The 14,457-nt window shown below is 38.3% G+C and overlaps 1 long non-coding RNA gene across 3 annotated transcripts in view; it reads left to right on the plus strand.

Moving 5' to 3' along the window:
- The first annotated feature begins 2,997 nt into the window (after positions 1-2,997).
- Positions 2,998-14,457, plus strand: part of LOC118172938 — a 46,140-nt gene continuing 34,680 nt past the window's right edge. For all 3 annotated transcript variants that reach the window (XR_004753912.1, XR_004753911.1, XR_004753913.1), the window contains exons 1-3: positions 2,998-3,091; positions 10,456-10,600; positions 12,954-13,082. This is a non-coding gene — a long non-coding RNA (uncharacterized LOC118172938). The remainder of the gene's footprint in view (positions 3,092-10,455; positions 10,601-12,953; positions 13,083-14,457) is intronic.

The raw sequence follows: 14,457 nt of genomic DNA on the forward strand, positions 1-14,457 counted from the left end.
CCATATTTCCTAATGTGATTTCCCTGCTGTAACTTGAATTGAGTTCATGTAAGTCTAATGATATCAGTTGACCTTGAGAGCTAGACCTAAAAGCCTGTAGTTGTCCTGTTTTTTTATCATTATTTTCCAGTGTTTTTGTTGTGTTAAGTGTTTCACTGTTTTCAAGAAATCTCTTTTAAATAAAGAATACCAAATATTCTACTAAGAAAGTATGAGTTATGGCAAAACGAATCTTAGCAATTTATTTCAATCCTGTGATCAAGTTTACTTTAAATTTAGTTGCATAGTGATACCTCTCACTAGCATAAATCCTTAATGATGATCATACCTGTGTAGCAGAGGGCTAGTGCTAATTATGTGGCCATGTGAAAAATGATTATCAAATACTTTTGGCTCCTTTAGTGACACAGTGATGACTTTGCTATTGCTATTTAGTATTATTAACCCTCATCTCTGCCCTTTAATGACTAATATATTTTTATATGGTCATTCTAAAACCAAGTGTTAGTTAATATTTTCCCTCATTTATCAAGTAGTTGGATTTCCAATGAAAATATTTGCCTGATACCTAGGGTCAATTTGGTAGTAATGGTGAGTTTTGAGTCAGCTATTTTAATATCCACTAGGTTAAAAACATGAAGCTTCTACACAATCATGTGAAGGGGATGCTGCCAGCTTTCCAGTGGGTATGTCACTTTTAGCTCTGAGATCACATCTTCAAACTTGCTTTGAGCCCTTTAAGAGCAAACCTGAAAACCACCTCATTACTATGCATAGAAAAACTACTTTAATCACTTTGAGATTTCTAAAATGTATTTGTTAAAATCCTTCTCTCTTTCTGAGGCTGATATCATTTGACTAAGGGCACTGAGGGAGCCTGACTTGAGAGGTACTGGGACATGAAAATATTGGAAATTCTTATAAGCAGTGTTTAAAATAGCTTTTCTGTAAATGGTTTGGTTCACACAGAAAATGTGATCATCTGGTGCTGTGGTTTGGCAAGCACTTGATGAATATGAATAAATTCACAGGTGACTTCACCTTTTATGAGTTATGTGACCATGCAGAATTTATCATAACTTTTCTGGCATCATGGTTTCTCCCCTTTCCCTCTCACGCTTGCCAGTAGTTGTAAGCAAGAGAGAGATGGAGCTGTTGGAGACAGTCCAGCAAAGGGCCACAAAGATGATTAAGGGACTGGGGCATCTCACCTATGAGGAAGGCTGAAGATGCTGATTCAAAAAATAAAATAAAATAGGGATTTTAAAAATTGTTTTGAAAAAAAATATATATAATTGTTTGGCCATGATGTTTGTTTCTTTATACCTGCTCGTGTATTTCAAGTTGAAATACCTGCTCGGTATTTCAAGTAAGAAAGGAACCCTGTGGTTGTCTGGTATTGAGAAAGGAGGATGGACAGCCCTGTGTTATATGGATCTTGAGGTTGTTGTCTAGGAAATTTGGTTGTGTTTACTGGAAGGCAATGGTGAATGTAAAAATTTTGAGTTCTGTGATTGTTACTGTGAAGACAGGGATATTCCCGTTTGACTGTGAATCAGGAACAGTCACTGCATAGAATAAAGTTAATTCATGACATTGTTTTTATAATGCTGTTTTTATTAGAGATGCAGTTTAAAACTGAAGGTAAATGATATGAAAGATGTAATTCTTCTTCCACTGAAATCACTTATAGTTTTAGCATTTAAGTAATACTTGAAAGACAAGGAAGATTTTTGCTCATTAGAGACTTTAATTATTCTTTTATTTAACTCAGCCCAGTCAGATAAATTGATTTCAAGGTTTTGGCCTTGAAACTAATGAAGGTTCCTTTCAGGTATTAGAACAGGCATAGAAGACCTGCAGAAAAAAGTCATGACTACAAATTCTCTGAGTTGAACACCAACAAGTTGACAATTGCTAACTGTAACATGATGTATGTGATATTAACATTTCTTGTTCTTGAATTCATGGTAAAGTATTTGGGGATTGTTTTTTTTTTTTTAAAAAAAAATTGTATATTGAAAAAGGTATTTTGTTTACCTCCCAGCCAAGGAAAGCAAAGCAATTAATAAGTGGGATAAAAGAAACTGGCGGTTGATAAATTTTGCCTTTGTTGATGGGCAAAGCATTTTTTTAAAAAAACAATTAATCTAGTAAAAATATCCGTTCTTTTAATTTTCAGTTAACAACTGGCAGAGTTGTGTGGGTAGTGAGTAGTGTTGTTGATAGGCTTATGAACTGTTAATATAAATCTTCAAAAATATTTTGATAGATGTTAATATTGAAACAGCATTTGAAAATGAGGGAATATTTCAACATAACTAGCTTGTGTAGTTTGATCACCTGATCCAGTATTTTTATATCCTTGCCCTTGCTGGCTAGAATATGAAATTAAGCATTCAGATCTGGAAACCCCAGTCTCTGGAGAATTTTGCTCTTTTGGAAAAGGCAACTCTGTCAGCACAATGGAACCATCTCATGTTGCTGGAATAAAAGGCATTTCTGGAAGGCATTTCAATGAAAATACGAAACTGTAGAGACCACATAGAGAGAGGGAGAGCAGGAAAAAGATAAGGAGGAATATGGGTGTAAAAATGTTAGAGAAACAGTGGGCCAACCCCATTATTTTGTGCGAACTTGGGTTAAGTAAGCCTACAGAATGAAACCCTTTAATAGAAAAAAAAACATTAATGTATTAGTATTAAAATGAAGAGGATGCCTGCTGATTTGCTACGGTTTTATATGCAAAACTGTTTTTTTCTAATTCATGTTTCTGCTTGCTTCTATTACTTCGAGAAAGTTTTAATATAGATTTTAAATATCTTCTAACTGAAATTGATTAAAATGTGTTTCACTCCTTATGTGGGGTCTCATTGAATGTATTTTTGCCTTTAGAATTGGTGGTTTTTATTTTTATCTGCTTCGTAGTGCAAGTCGTTGATGTAACTTCAATGTGTGCTGGATTAGCTTCTACTGTTAACACTCCTTTTCATTTCCAGTTGCTGGAATTATTACAGCTGATTTTGCCCCAGGCACGGTTCACTGGGGAGCTGGTACCTGGGGTTCCGCTGATATCCCTGTCACTGGCAAGGTAAGGAGAGGCTGACTTGCATTTGCTATGAGTAGCAGACTAGAAATAAATCATTTTAATATGCTTTCTGAAGATAAAAAATCAGGCGGGGCAGTGGGTGTCTTGCCGATTATTTATATGCACGCTGGCAGTATCTGGGAACCTTGACTGTGGCTCTTGAAATAATATTCTTTCTTACTGATGTGTTGAGAAATGACTCTCGCTTAAATACTGAAGAAACTAACCTATTTCAAAGGGATAATTTTCCGTATGCCAAATAAAAATGTTTTTGTTTGTTTCCCTTGAAAAAAAAATAAAAAAAAACCAGCCTACCTAAACTGAATATGTTATAATAAGTCTCCCATAAAAGTATGAAATGGTAGGGCTCTTTAGCCTCTTTTCCATTCAACAGGTTTACTGAGTGGTACCTCAAGCCCAGTTCATAAAAATCTTGTGTCCAGTATGTCTGTTTAGCTATCTGTGATGCCTGCTCTTACAATATTGGACCAAGAAATAACTCGCGTTTCAGAAATGCTTACTAATTCCTTGTATTGTAATAGCATGGAAGGAGCTATGTAGCTGAATGACATTTGTTTAGTTAGTCATGTAATGTGAGCATCATTCAAAAGAAGTCAGCACTGAGAATAAGCTGTTATTAAAACCCTCAGTTTTGACAAGTCTGCGCTTTCTGTCTGCATACTACTGAAACGAATTATTTCCTGGCAACAATGCCATATTTAGCACACTAATAAAAGAGAGGAAGGAAGGTGGATCTTTGATAAGCTAATTATTTTTGGAACTTGCATCAGAGTTTAGTAAATCAGCATGCTGCATCTGCAGTGCTAACCAAACTAATCTAAAATACTTGCCTCCCTGTGGAGGTATAGAAATGTCATAGTCCATGGAGACCTGCACTGCATTTATGCAGGTCTGCCTTTTCTGTCATAGATTCAACAGACCTTTCCAGAGAAGAGCTACAGTACTTTAAAACACCTTAACATGGGGTTTAAAGAGATTAATGAATGTCGGCCTTGTACTAAATAAATCTTTATCACTTGCTTTACCTACTACGATAATTGCTTCAGTGCAGTGGAACACATTCAGTGTGCCAGCTTCCCATTAATCTCAAATACATCTCTGACAAAGAATCTACCTTATCTTTATTTTGTGTGTGGGCACGCATGTGTGTGCCAGCTCTGGCACTTAATCAGGTCATCAATATACTATATATTAATCTGTTTACTTGTATGAATGCTACATGCTTGAGGAGTACTGGAGGAGTACTGACCTCATGTATGAGACTTCCAATTATTTTTTTTAAAAAGGGCTCCCAAATCGGTGTTGTTACAAATACATATGCATTCCTTTAGCTGAATGAAATATGTTAACAAATATGAGAGCCAAGGATGGGAGGTTTATGCATACAAACAATATGAGTGTCTTGCTCAGGAAAACATCCTTCCTGTCGCCCCCCCCCCCCTCCCCAATAAAAAGGAATAATTTGGGTCATGCCATAGATACCTACACATGTATTTGTGTATGTGTGTGGGGGTTCTCTCCATATAATGGCTTCAAAACAGATTTATTCTTACAGGCATGACAAAAAATATCTTTTTGCACTGCTATCAAGTTATGAATTATAATTTTAGAATCAGGTTAGTGTGGTATGTAAATAATGCAGCTATTTTACCCCTGTTTCATAATTCAAATAACATTAAATTTTACTCAGGCACAATGTTACAATGAAATTAATTATGTATTTTTGTGTGAATTTAAGCTTCTTTAAACTGCCTGCCTTAAAAAACAAAACAAAACAAAAACTTATTTACATAGTATTTCTGGAGTTTTTCACTTATGAAAGCACTATCCATTTTCTAAGCTCACAGTCAAACATGTAAGCAGAAATTGAGTAATTTTGGAATAACCAGTAAGGATGATAAGGATGATTTATATAAATGAATGAAGTTCTCCCTGGGAAGGATAGCAGAAGCTGGTACGTAGAAGGAATATAAGTCTGGGTATGGGAGGGGCCTTGCAGACTTGCTCACATAGTTCATATCTGCACAGGAAGTTGAGGGACAAAAACAGAAGGTAAGAGCAAAATCAAGAGATGAGGGTGGGAGGGCTCATGGGGTACACAAACTGGGACAGTGTGAAGTTGAACACGGCAGAAATTGGGTATAGTTTTACATTGTCAGCCTGAAATTTAGTGCTGCGTTGGATTCCTTCCCAGTAGATAGGATTCAGAGGAGATTCATCACAAAGGTTAGGAAGATGACCAAGACCTAAAAGAAAACAAACCAAATAAAGCAACAAGCCCCAAACCAGTAGAGCATAATACGTCCCATGGACTGAAATCTGTTCTGTAAATGGCGCTGATCTAGTATCTGAGTGTCAAAGTCCTTGAGAACACTGGGCGTACTTTGCGTTTTTTAATGAAGCTAACTTTTCAAAACAGAGGGCATGGTTGTTCTGGGTGCTTGGTTTCATAGGTAGAGTGTTGTCCGCTGTTGTTACTGCTGTTGCTGCATGTGAGATGAGGACAGAAAGGCAGCAGGGAGGTGGGGGCTGGCAGGGGGTTGATGCAGTGTGATGCAGTGATGCTGTGCCTGGGGAGGGCCCTGAGCATGCTCTGCCTGCACAATGGCACATAGACAGCATGTGACTCAAGTTCCCACATCACCATAGGCATGCTAGCGCTGCACTGTGCTCCACAGGCACCAGGCTGGCTAGCACAGGGCAACATGATGCTGTCCTGATGCCTTCCTTGTGCTCAGAATCAGCTTGCTCTGCTCTGATTTGAAAGCACTGGGCTCCCTGCATGGCTGAGACATGGGCTATGTTATACCACGCTTGGTGGGACACCTGGGCATCTTGCTTTATACCTCTTGACCTTGACCGTGCTTGACCTTGGGCATCTTTCTTTATACCTCTGTACTGCCGTTTCCACATCACAGTAATTATGTCTTTTGCTTCCTTTCTTTAAGTGCATTGGCATAGATGTGGAAAGCTTTATATAGAAATGTTAAGGATTATTGTTGCTAAACACTGTGGGAGATACCCAGGACTTTTGCCTTGCCATGTTACACACCCAGTTTCTTAAAATCTTTAAGGAAAATAGATTTCTTTGTAAAAGTAGTTTCAGTGAACAAGTAAGGCAATGTTTCATAGGTTACTCTGGAATTTCAAGTGACTTGAGACTGGATAATGGAGCTGACCTGTACATTTATCTGAATTGTTCTTGATTAAGGGGTGGGTCTGTTCTGCAGAAAAACCACAAGTGAGAATTTGCCCTTTACATTTAGATGATTATTTTTATACTACGTTTCTTGACCTTTCGGTGCTGTGTTTGGTGCTAGTGGTTGCTAAGCACATTTTAGCTCCTTCTTTAAAAATCAGTTACAAGATACTGATGGGTTTGAGACTGTATTCAAGAGCTGGTAGTGTGCTTGTGCTTTTGGCTTATTTACTCACATATCTCTTGCTGCTCAGCTGCTAAGACCGTGACCTGGCTGATGCTGTAATACTTCTTCCTTTTTCTCCTTTGACCCACTGTTTTCAGAGTTTCCTTAGAGTCCTGCATACAAACCACACATACTGCAGCTTGATGCTTCTGTGTGTAGCTGCTGGTTTTGCCCTTGCTCTACAGTTGACCTTGCAAGGTCTTTCTTTCACAGTAATGTTTATATTTTATTCATTTTCAGGTCTGACGCTGTATTCCTGTAACAGCGTTTATCCTGAGAGCTGTTGTTCACATGTGGGTAACAATTGCAATAAACAAATGGAGTTACAGCAAAGCACTGTATGCATGCATGAACCTTACATGCATCTCCTCTGATCTGCAAATGTAGTATCGTTCACATGATGCCAAAATTAGAGCTGTGTGTTCCAACAGCTTCCTCTAAACATTTGTGTGACAATGCAGGACAGAAACTTTTCAGTACAAGGTGGATCCTCATTTCCAAACTGTCTTTTAATTTCTAACATATTGGCTGAATGAACTGGAAGATGACAAGTAATAGCTACGTGAGGTTAGCCAAAATTCTTTAACTCGGCTGCTGAGGTCTGATAGGCTTTGGTACCCAATTAATAATACATTTGGCTCTGAGCTGCTGCTGAAGCCTACTGCAGTGATGTCCATCAGGCATTCTTGGGTGGTAAAACTGATGTGGAATGGGGACAAGGACAGAGACTTCTCTAGCTTTATTGAATGAAGACATTGGGAATAAAAGGTTGGAAAATAATTATCTTCCTGGACTTTAACCTGAGCAAAGAAGTATTGAAAGCAGTGCTGGATGCAGAGGCTGGATAAGAATCTGCGCTTCAGGGTCAGGGCTGATGATCTGCACATTTGCCTATGAGCACTGATGGCGCAATCAAACCAGAGGCATGCTGGAAATCTTTACCCAGAGCTTTCCACAACTGCAAGCATGTAATTGTGCTATTCTGGAGAGATTTTTCAGTCTCTCAACTGCAAAATATCCATAGAGTTCTTTGGTGGTCCTACCCCTCTTCAGTCTTACTTTGGTTAGTTTTTGATTCTTGCTTCCTTTTAGGAATGTGACAAAGTGCTTGTTTAACTAGCAGCTGGCATGCTACATCAGGAGACTTCGCTAGTCCTGATGAGGTAGGTCACCTCTCCCAGGAGACACGTAAGGCATCTTTAAACTGGGGCTTAGGCTCCCAGGATGGACTAGACCAGAGGAGTCTGTAGTCAATGGAACGTTTGCCAAAGCCACTGTCCTGAGTGAGGAGCTCAAGTCATGTTGAAAGTCGATGGGACTTTAGGATCTACACAAAAATAAAACCATGTCTACAAGAGTAATTACCACAGACTAGGCTTTTAAGGCTTGAAATCTTTTCTGTCTGAGTAGTCGATCCAAATCCTTCCAACTACCCATTCTTTAGTGCAATTGCAGATTAAGCATTATTTTTCATTTGGCATCTACAACTAGTTGCTATTGCATCTGCTAATGATCAAAATCACTAGATTATTATTATTATTTTGTCACTAGAAGCCTTTCCTGAGTAGCTCTCCTTTTTTGGGTGTATGTAAGTAGTCATTTCTTGGATGCTAAGAAATTTTCTGTTAGCCACCTAAAAACAAAGACATTGTGGCTCTATGTAATAGTTCTCAATTATCTTGCTTCTGGAATCTAATCAATAGACAACAGCTGAAGTTGAAAAATGTTTGTAAATGCATTTAGGATGGACATATTTTTTTCTAGGATTTTTCTAGCGTAGTGATCAATGGTTATCACCCAGCTTCTAGTGCCTCTTGAGAACAATAGTTTTCTGAGGGGGATGTTCTGAGGTTCTAACAGACTACTTAGTAACATGGTTTTCTTTTGATAAGACTATCTTTTCATCTTCTGGTACAGTAACTATTACCTATTCTAGGGGTGTGGGATTGCACTGTACGTATAGTTGAGGGACAGGGGAAGGATATGAATATTATAGATTTATTTTGTAATTCTATCATTTCACAAAAAAACAGTTTAGTTCTCAGCTTTCAAGGGCTTATTTTATTTTAAGAAGTGCGCATTATGTTGTTAGGCTTCCTTTTATATACTTGCTATTTACTTTTTCACACTTTGTGTGTGAAATATGAATAAGAATTTGGGAACTCTGAAGTCTCTCCCTCACACAGGCTGGAATATTTAAAGGGTTTGTGCTTACAGGTCCTCATCAGTGTCCCAGTCCTTTGTTCATTCATGGTAACTTTTAGCTTCCCATTCACCCTCTTGTAGCTCTGTTTATCTTGTGCTTTTTTATTACTGCAAATATTGTGATTTCCATACAAAAAGATCTAATAATCTGCTAGCAGAGCAGGTAAGACTTATTTATGTACAAGGTAAACATACTTTTTCTCCAGTTAAAATTTTTGCTGGTTTTTCTGAAAGCTCTTTGAGCAATTATTTTCTCTTGCATACCAAGGGACAAAATCACCTGATGTCATAATCTTAATAGTACAAGATCTTTTTCTGTCTGAGGCTAGTTGCCTTTATACTCTGAGAGCGTGAGTTACTGGAGAGGGGCATTTATTCTGAAAGGTACTGGTTTGAAGTCCAAATACCTGATTTTTTTTTGTGCATCACATGCTTATCAGGCATTGTGAAAAATCTGTGATTGACTATGGGCTTTTCTTAAATCACGTTATTTGAAGTGCTCAAAATGCTTCTTTTTTTCTGTCTTTTTTCCCTTGTATGTCTAATAGTAGTGACTGATGCTTTCCTCATGTTGTAGTGGGACAAAACTACAGGCAAGTTTGTAGCAGCGTGACAAAGACATGCAGTGTGGTTCACAAACCTCTACAGCACAACCTTGAAATTAGGCTTTCTCAGGCATAACTAAAGGAGCAAGTATGGGGCTGTCTAAAGACCATTTCTACGTGTAGAAAGCAAAGCAGAGCAGTATACAGTGGAAGGATATCGTTTCTTTGGTTTTGGTCTTTTTCAAGGATGCTAAGTGGAAAAAGATGAATGGATGAAAACAGATTTTTAACATATGTATTTTTTTTCTTTCTCTCTTAAGGCACTGCTTCCACCTAGAGCTTTCTTCCAAAACTTGAAATGAATGGAATCTCTTTCATTGAATTTAAATTGAATAAAATTAGAAGTGCTATGAGAAGCCTTTGGGATGGGGAATTTTCACACGTGTTTTCTAATGAATGGCATTCTCCAGCTGGCCCTGTACCCTGCCTAATACTTTGCACAGCCCTAGAAATTTGGGGTCTGTGTGCTTTGTTCACCATGGATATTTGTATCAGTGATAATATTTTGAGAGAGACTCTATTGAGAATAAGATTTTATTAACTCATGGAGGATATAATATTATTTTATATGCAATAATTTTCAGCTTCAGAATGCTTTTGTGTAATATTATAAATCAGACTCAGCTAAAATATTCACTGTGGAGTTTGTAATTAGTACTATAATGATCGTTTATAAAACAATGATTAAGTTGCTGTTTTTGTGGGAGTCTCAATCCCTTATACACTGTTGAACAGGGATAAAAATCTCCAGGAGAACCTCCGCCAGTGTTGTCACTGAAGTGTAGGTGCTGCTTGCAGAAGCCCAGTGCAGAAAGCTTTTCTGTGCACGTGGACGTGTATACTTTGTAAGAAACGTAAGGATTATTCTAGAAAAGAAACTGACTGGTGACATCTGAAAATTCTCTTACTCTTTAAAATGTTACATGGTAGTTTCTTCTGCTTTCCTTTAACTTAAAGAGGCCTGCTTTGATGAGTGACAGGTCTTCATCTTTCTCATGGGGAAGAAAGTAGCAAAATAGGAGCTTTGATTCACCTTTCTCTTGAGAGATGTTACAGAATATTTTGTAAGTTGCAATGTCATCTTTACATCAGTTGTATTTTCCTTTTCCAGTGATCTCAGAATATATTTTTTTCCTGAGGTTTATGTGCCATCTTATGAAAATATGTAGAAGTCTTCCAATTTGCTTTAATGTCCTGGAAGATTGACCTTAGAAATATTCACCCTACCCTGGAGACGATAAATTTGTCACCAAAGTGTAAGTCTTTTTTTTATCCTTCCACATGAAGACTTTTTTCTTTGAGCTGTTTGAGGCTCTATTTTGGCAGCTCTCTGCAGGCAGATGCAGCGCGGTGCTCCCTGAGTGCCTGCACCGTGGGGGTCTACGAAGACACACCAGCACAGACATGCACCCCCGGCTGCTGGACTGGGGGCTTATAAACTAACAGCTGGTTTTCATCAACCTGTGGTTTTCAGCACTACTCAAGTCTAAAAGGAATACAGTTTTGTTTGTGGAAAAGCTCAGTACCTGCTTATGATTAGCTCTGCCACAGCGTTTTTTTCACACAAGTCTATTGCTTATTTTATATAAACTTCAGAGGGTTTTATAAAGATGAAATGTTTAACTACTAGGAAAATAAAACTGAAACAATGCAGTGACTCAGAGGAGATCTTTATTTTTTTTTCTCCAGTGTTTTCTGGGAAAATTGCTAGCTCAAGGTACATCTGAAAGTCTGGCCCAAAGCTCCTCTCCCATATTTAAGATTACATGCAATGCTTTTTCCTCCTCTTAGTGTGGGTGTGTGTGTACACCCATGTACGCCAGGTTTTTATCAAGGACAGTAAGAAGGAGCATACTTCTGAAGAGCTTAATAGGACATTTTCTCCAGTCATCCGTATGAGATGTTTTAGGGTTTCTTTGTGTTTCAAAAGATGATGCAGCCATAGCATCCTGTACGCATACCATCCTGTACGCATACTTCTCTTGAACTTTGTCCTTCTAAGGCTGCTCCCAGTGACTTTCTAATACTTGCTACTCTCATGTAATTTTTGTTTAAGTGCCTTTCTGTAGTGAACACCTTCTTGATGTTCTGTTACACTTTTGGACCAGAAGATTTTGAAGTAATACTTAAATATGCGGCAATTAGAATGTAAAAGCCCAAATCACATTACAATAGAGGGTTTGGGTTTTTTGAGAATTCTCAGAATTATTTTTATCCATGAAGTAAATAGTTTCAAACAGTGTGAGGATTATTTTTTTTTTCTAAGTAAACCTTGTGGCATGAAACTCCATAGAATAAGGAAATATTGGACTTAGGAAATTAGAAATTAACTGTCCTGATTTAATGGGCAACAGAAGAGGTGTTTTTTTCTCTCTTTTCATTTGCTGTAAAAAATAAAAATAAAAAATGGAAAGTCTGTTTCTATACCTAACATGCCCTTTATTTGAAATGCTTGTTTTACCCCTTCTCATATTACTTTGGTTTAAGAAACTTTTGCCGGCACAAAGCTGGTCTCAAACATATAGATGAGACTGAGTCTTTTTAGACTTTTTTTTATTAATGTTAGTGTGCTAGGTCTTTTCTTTGAGTTATGCTCACTTATCTGTAGTTACCATATATTCTGAATACAATTTCTTTGTTATTCTATAGAACAAATCTTGGATTTGATGGAATCACGTGTTTTTGTTCATTTCATTACATTTATTTAATTGGAGGTGGCAATGTCCATAAAAGACTTTCTCACAGAGAATAGTGTAGGTTTTTATGTGATTACTAGTTGAGGCAATCCCCTCTAAATGAAATTCCTTAATAGCAGTAATAGTGAGCAGCTTATATGTGGGAAGAGCTTAAATCAGACCCAAAGACACATGCTGTGAGTTCTCTAACATTCTGTATCATTTTTAAAGTCACTTAGATTTATCTTATCATCCAGAGTGTTAAAGCGTATCAGTTCTATTGCTGGTTTCCGCAGAGAGTTAGATACATTCTGCATGCACGCAGCAGCATTGAGATCATGTGTCATCTCGCTTTTGGCATTTTTAAAACAGTCTGATTGCAACTGGAGTGTGGTGGGGGGGTTTCCCATTGACCTTAATTGCCTACATAAGAGATGGCTAATGGGAAATATAACCCAAATATATCTATGTATCTTTTGTCATTAGATTTTTGTTATGTGTTTGGGCTGCTGATATGCAGAACTTATGCAGGCTTACCTTGGCATAACCTGTGTTTGTGTGTGCAGGCACATACATGTGACTGGAAGCTGGGTCTGGAAGGATATGAAGCCAGGGAAAACTGTGTACTTCTGTACTTAAGGCAGCTGCAGTCCTTGGAAGCCCCTTTGGTCAGGATGTAGGCTCTTCTAGTTTTGCTGCAGCATGGCTCATCAGTACCTCTTTCAGCCTCAGTTCCAGCAACTGTTATTCTTGGTTTCTTGCTCTCTATGATGCTTGTTTGAATTGTACTTCTAGAAAACATTCTAATATTGCAGCTTTTCAGATATGAAGGACAGTAGGTCACTTGTTAAGTGAACATAGTAATTAAGGAGGCATTTGCATTGCTCATTGGGGAAAAATCACTTATTGGTTTGTTTTCTTTTTTCTTCAACAGAGTTGTATCAGCATCGTGTTGATCCAGCAGCAGTAAAGCATTACTTCATTAAGACTGATGGAAGTAACTCTTCAATAGCCATAAATCCACCTGCCTGCACGTTGCATTATTCACCTTCTCAAACATCAGGTAAGCTTGAGAGTTTCTTTATTACTAATTTTTGATAAGGATTGGTGAGAGCTGCTTGACATTGTCCCTTGCTAAAGGACATGGCAGACCTGTTTCACAACTACCTTGTGTTTTGTGCTGTGATTCATATCACAGCAAAGTGTTGGGGCTTTTAAACTGATCTTCTCCACTCATACCAGCAATACTTTTATACTTGTTATGCCTTTGTTTAAGCGTTTAAAACATGGTAGAAAGAGAAGATCAGAAGGATTGCTGCCAGATGACAAAGAACTGCTATCTGGCCTTCTACTCTCCCGCTTAATTTTAGTCCTTCATTCACAGGGGTTTGTTCTTGTATAGGGTAGAGCTAGCTTCCACCTGTAGCCGCTTGCTGTTTCCTCGTGGCAGTGAATGGTGCTGAGCCTAGACTTTGGCCTGGCAGAAGTAGAACACGGACTAAGTGATTGTGGAAAGCAATGCTTTGCTAGGCCTATGCAGTGGTCTGCACATACCTTCCTTCTCATTCTTGTATGTTTCCAAGACCAGATTTTGAAGCACCAAGTTATTTCAGGAATTAACCAGCTTTAGGGGCCTTCATAGCTCAGCTCCATAGTCGGTCAGATGCCTCTGTTGCAATAATTCCTCCTTGTCCTGGAGTAAGTAATGATGGGGCGATGAGGGAGGCTACTTCATCTGGCACCACAGAAAAAGCTGCCCTCTCCTTTGCCTCCTGGGAATGGGTCTGTGTTTGGCTACTTGCCATGTATGTTGGAGTGTGGAGTGGGACGTCTCTGCTGAACTCCACTTGTGGCTTTAAGGTTTGTTTGGGTTTGTTTTGAAAGACTTGGATGCAGCTGTCTCGAATTTCCCCTCAAATATGTTCATTTGGCCTTGCTTGTAATGAGCTGAATTTCATATTGCCTGTACTGCACAGCCAGATTGCTACACAGAATCTTAACAGCTTTAATAATTCCCCTAACCATCCAATTAGACTAATAATAAAGGCTTAATTACATATCCAGTTAATCATCAGATTTGTTCACTGAATGGCTTTAATTGGTAGATAGAGCTGTTACACTATTCTAGTTTGAAAGCTATCACCCATTTTTGCTCACAGCTATATCCACCCGATTGTTTTTATGATTGAGACTTGACCAGCGTTTATTAAGAAAATAAAACGGTTCAGGAGCAAAGAAATACAACTACCCAGTGCTGTTGCAGCACCCTTCCACATCCTGTGTTCCAGCCAGGACCTCTCTTTACTGTGCTTTGTACTGCACATGTTGAAGGAACTCCAAATAGCAAATGGCTGCTTTACAGGTTTCCAAAAATGAAGCTGTTCTGTATTCTGCCCAGGTAGTTCCCTCAAAATGACTGTTAAAGACTCTGGGACCTG

The sequence above is a fragment of the Oxyura jamaicensis genome, chromosome 11, assembly GCF_011077185.1.
Source record: "Oxyura jamaicensis isolate SHBP4307 breed ruddy duck chromosome 11, BPBGC_Ojam_1.0, whole genome shotgun sequence".
In the NCBI taxonomy this organism is placed as follows: Eukaryota; Metazoa; Chordata; class Aves; order Anseriformes; family Anatidae; genus Oxyura; species Oxyura jamaicensis.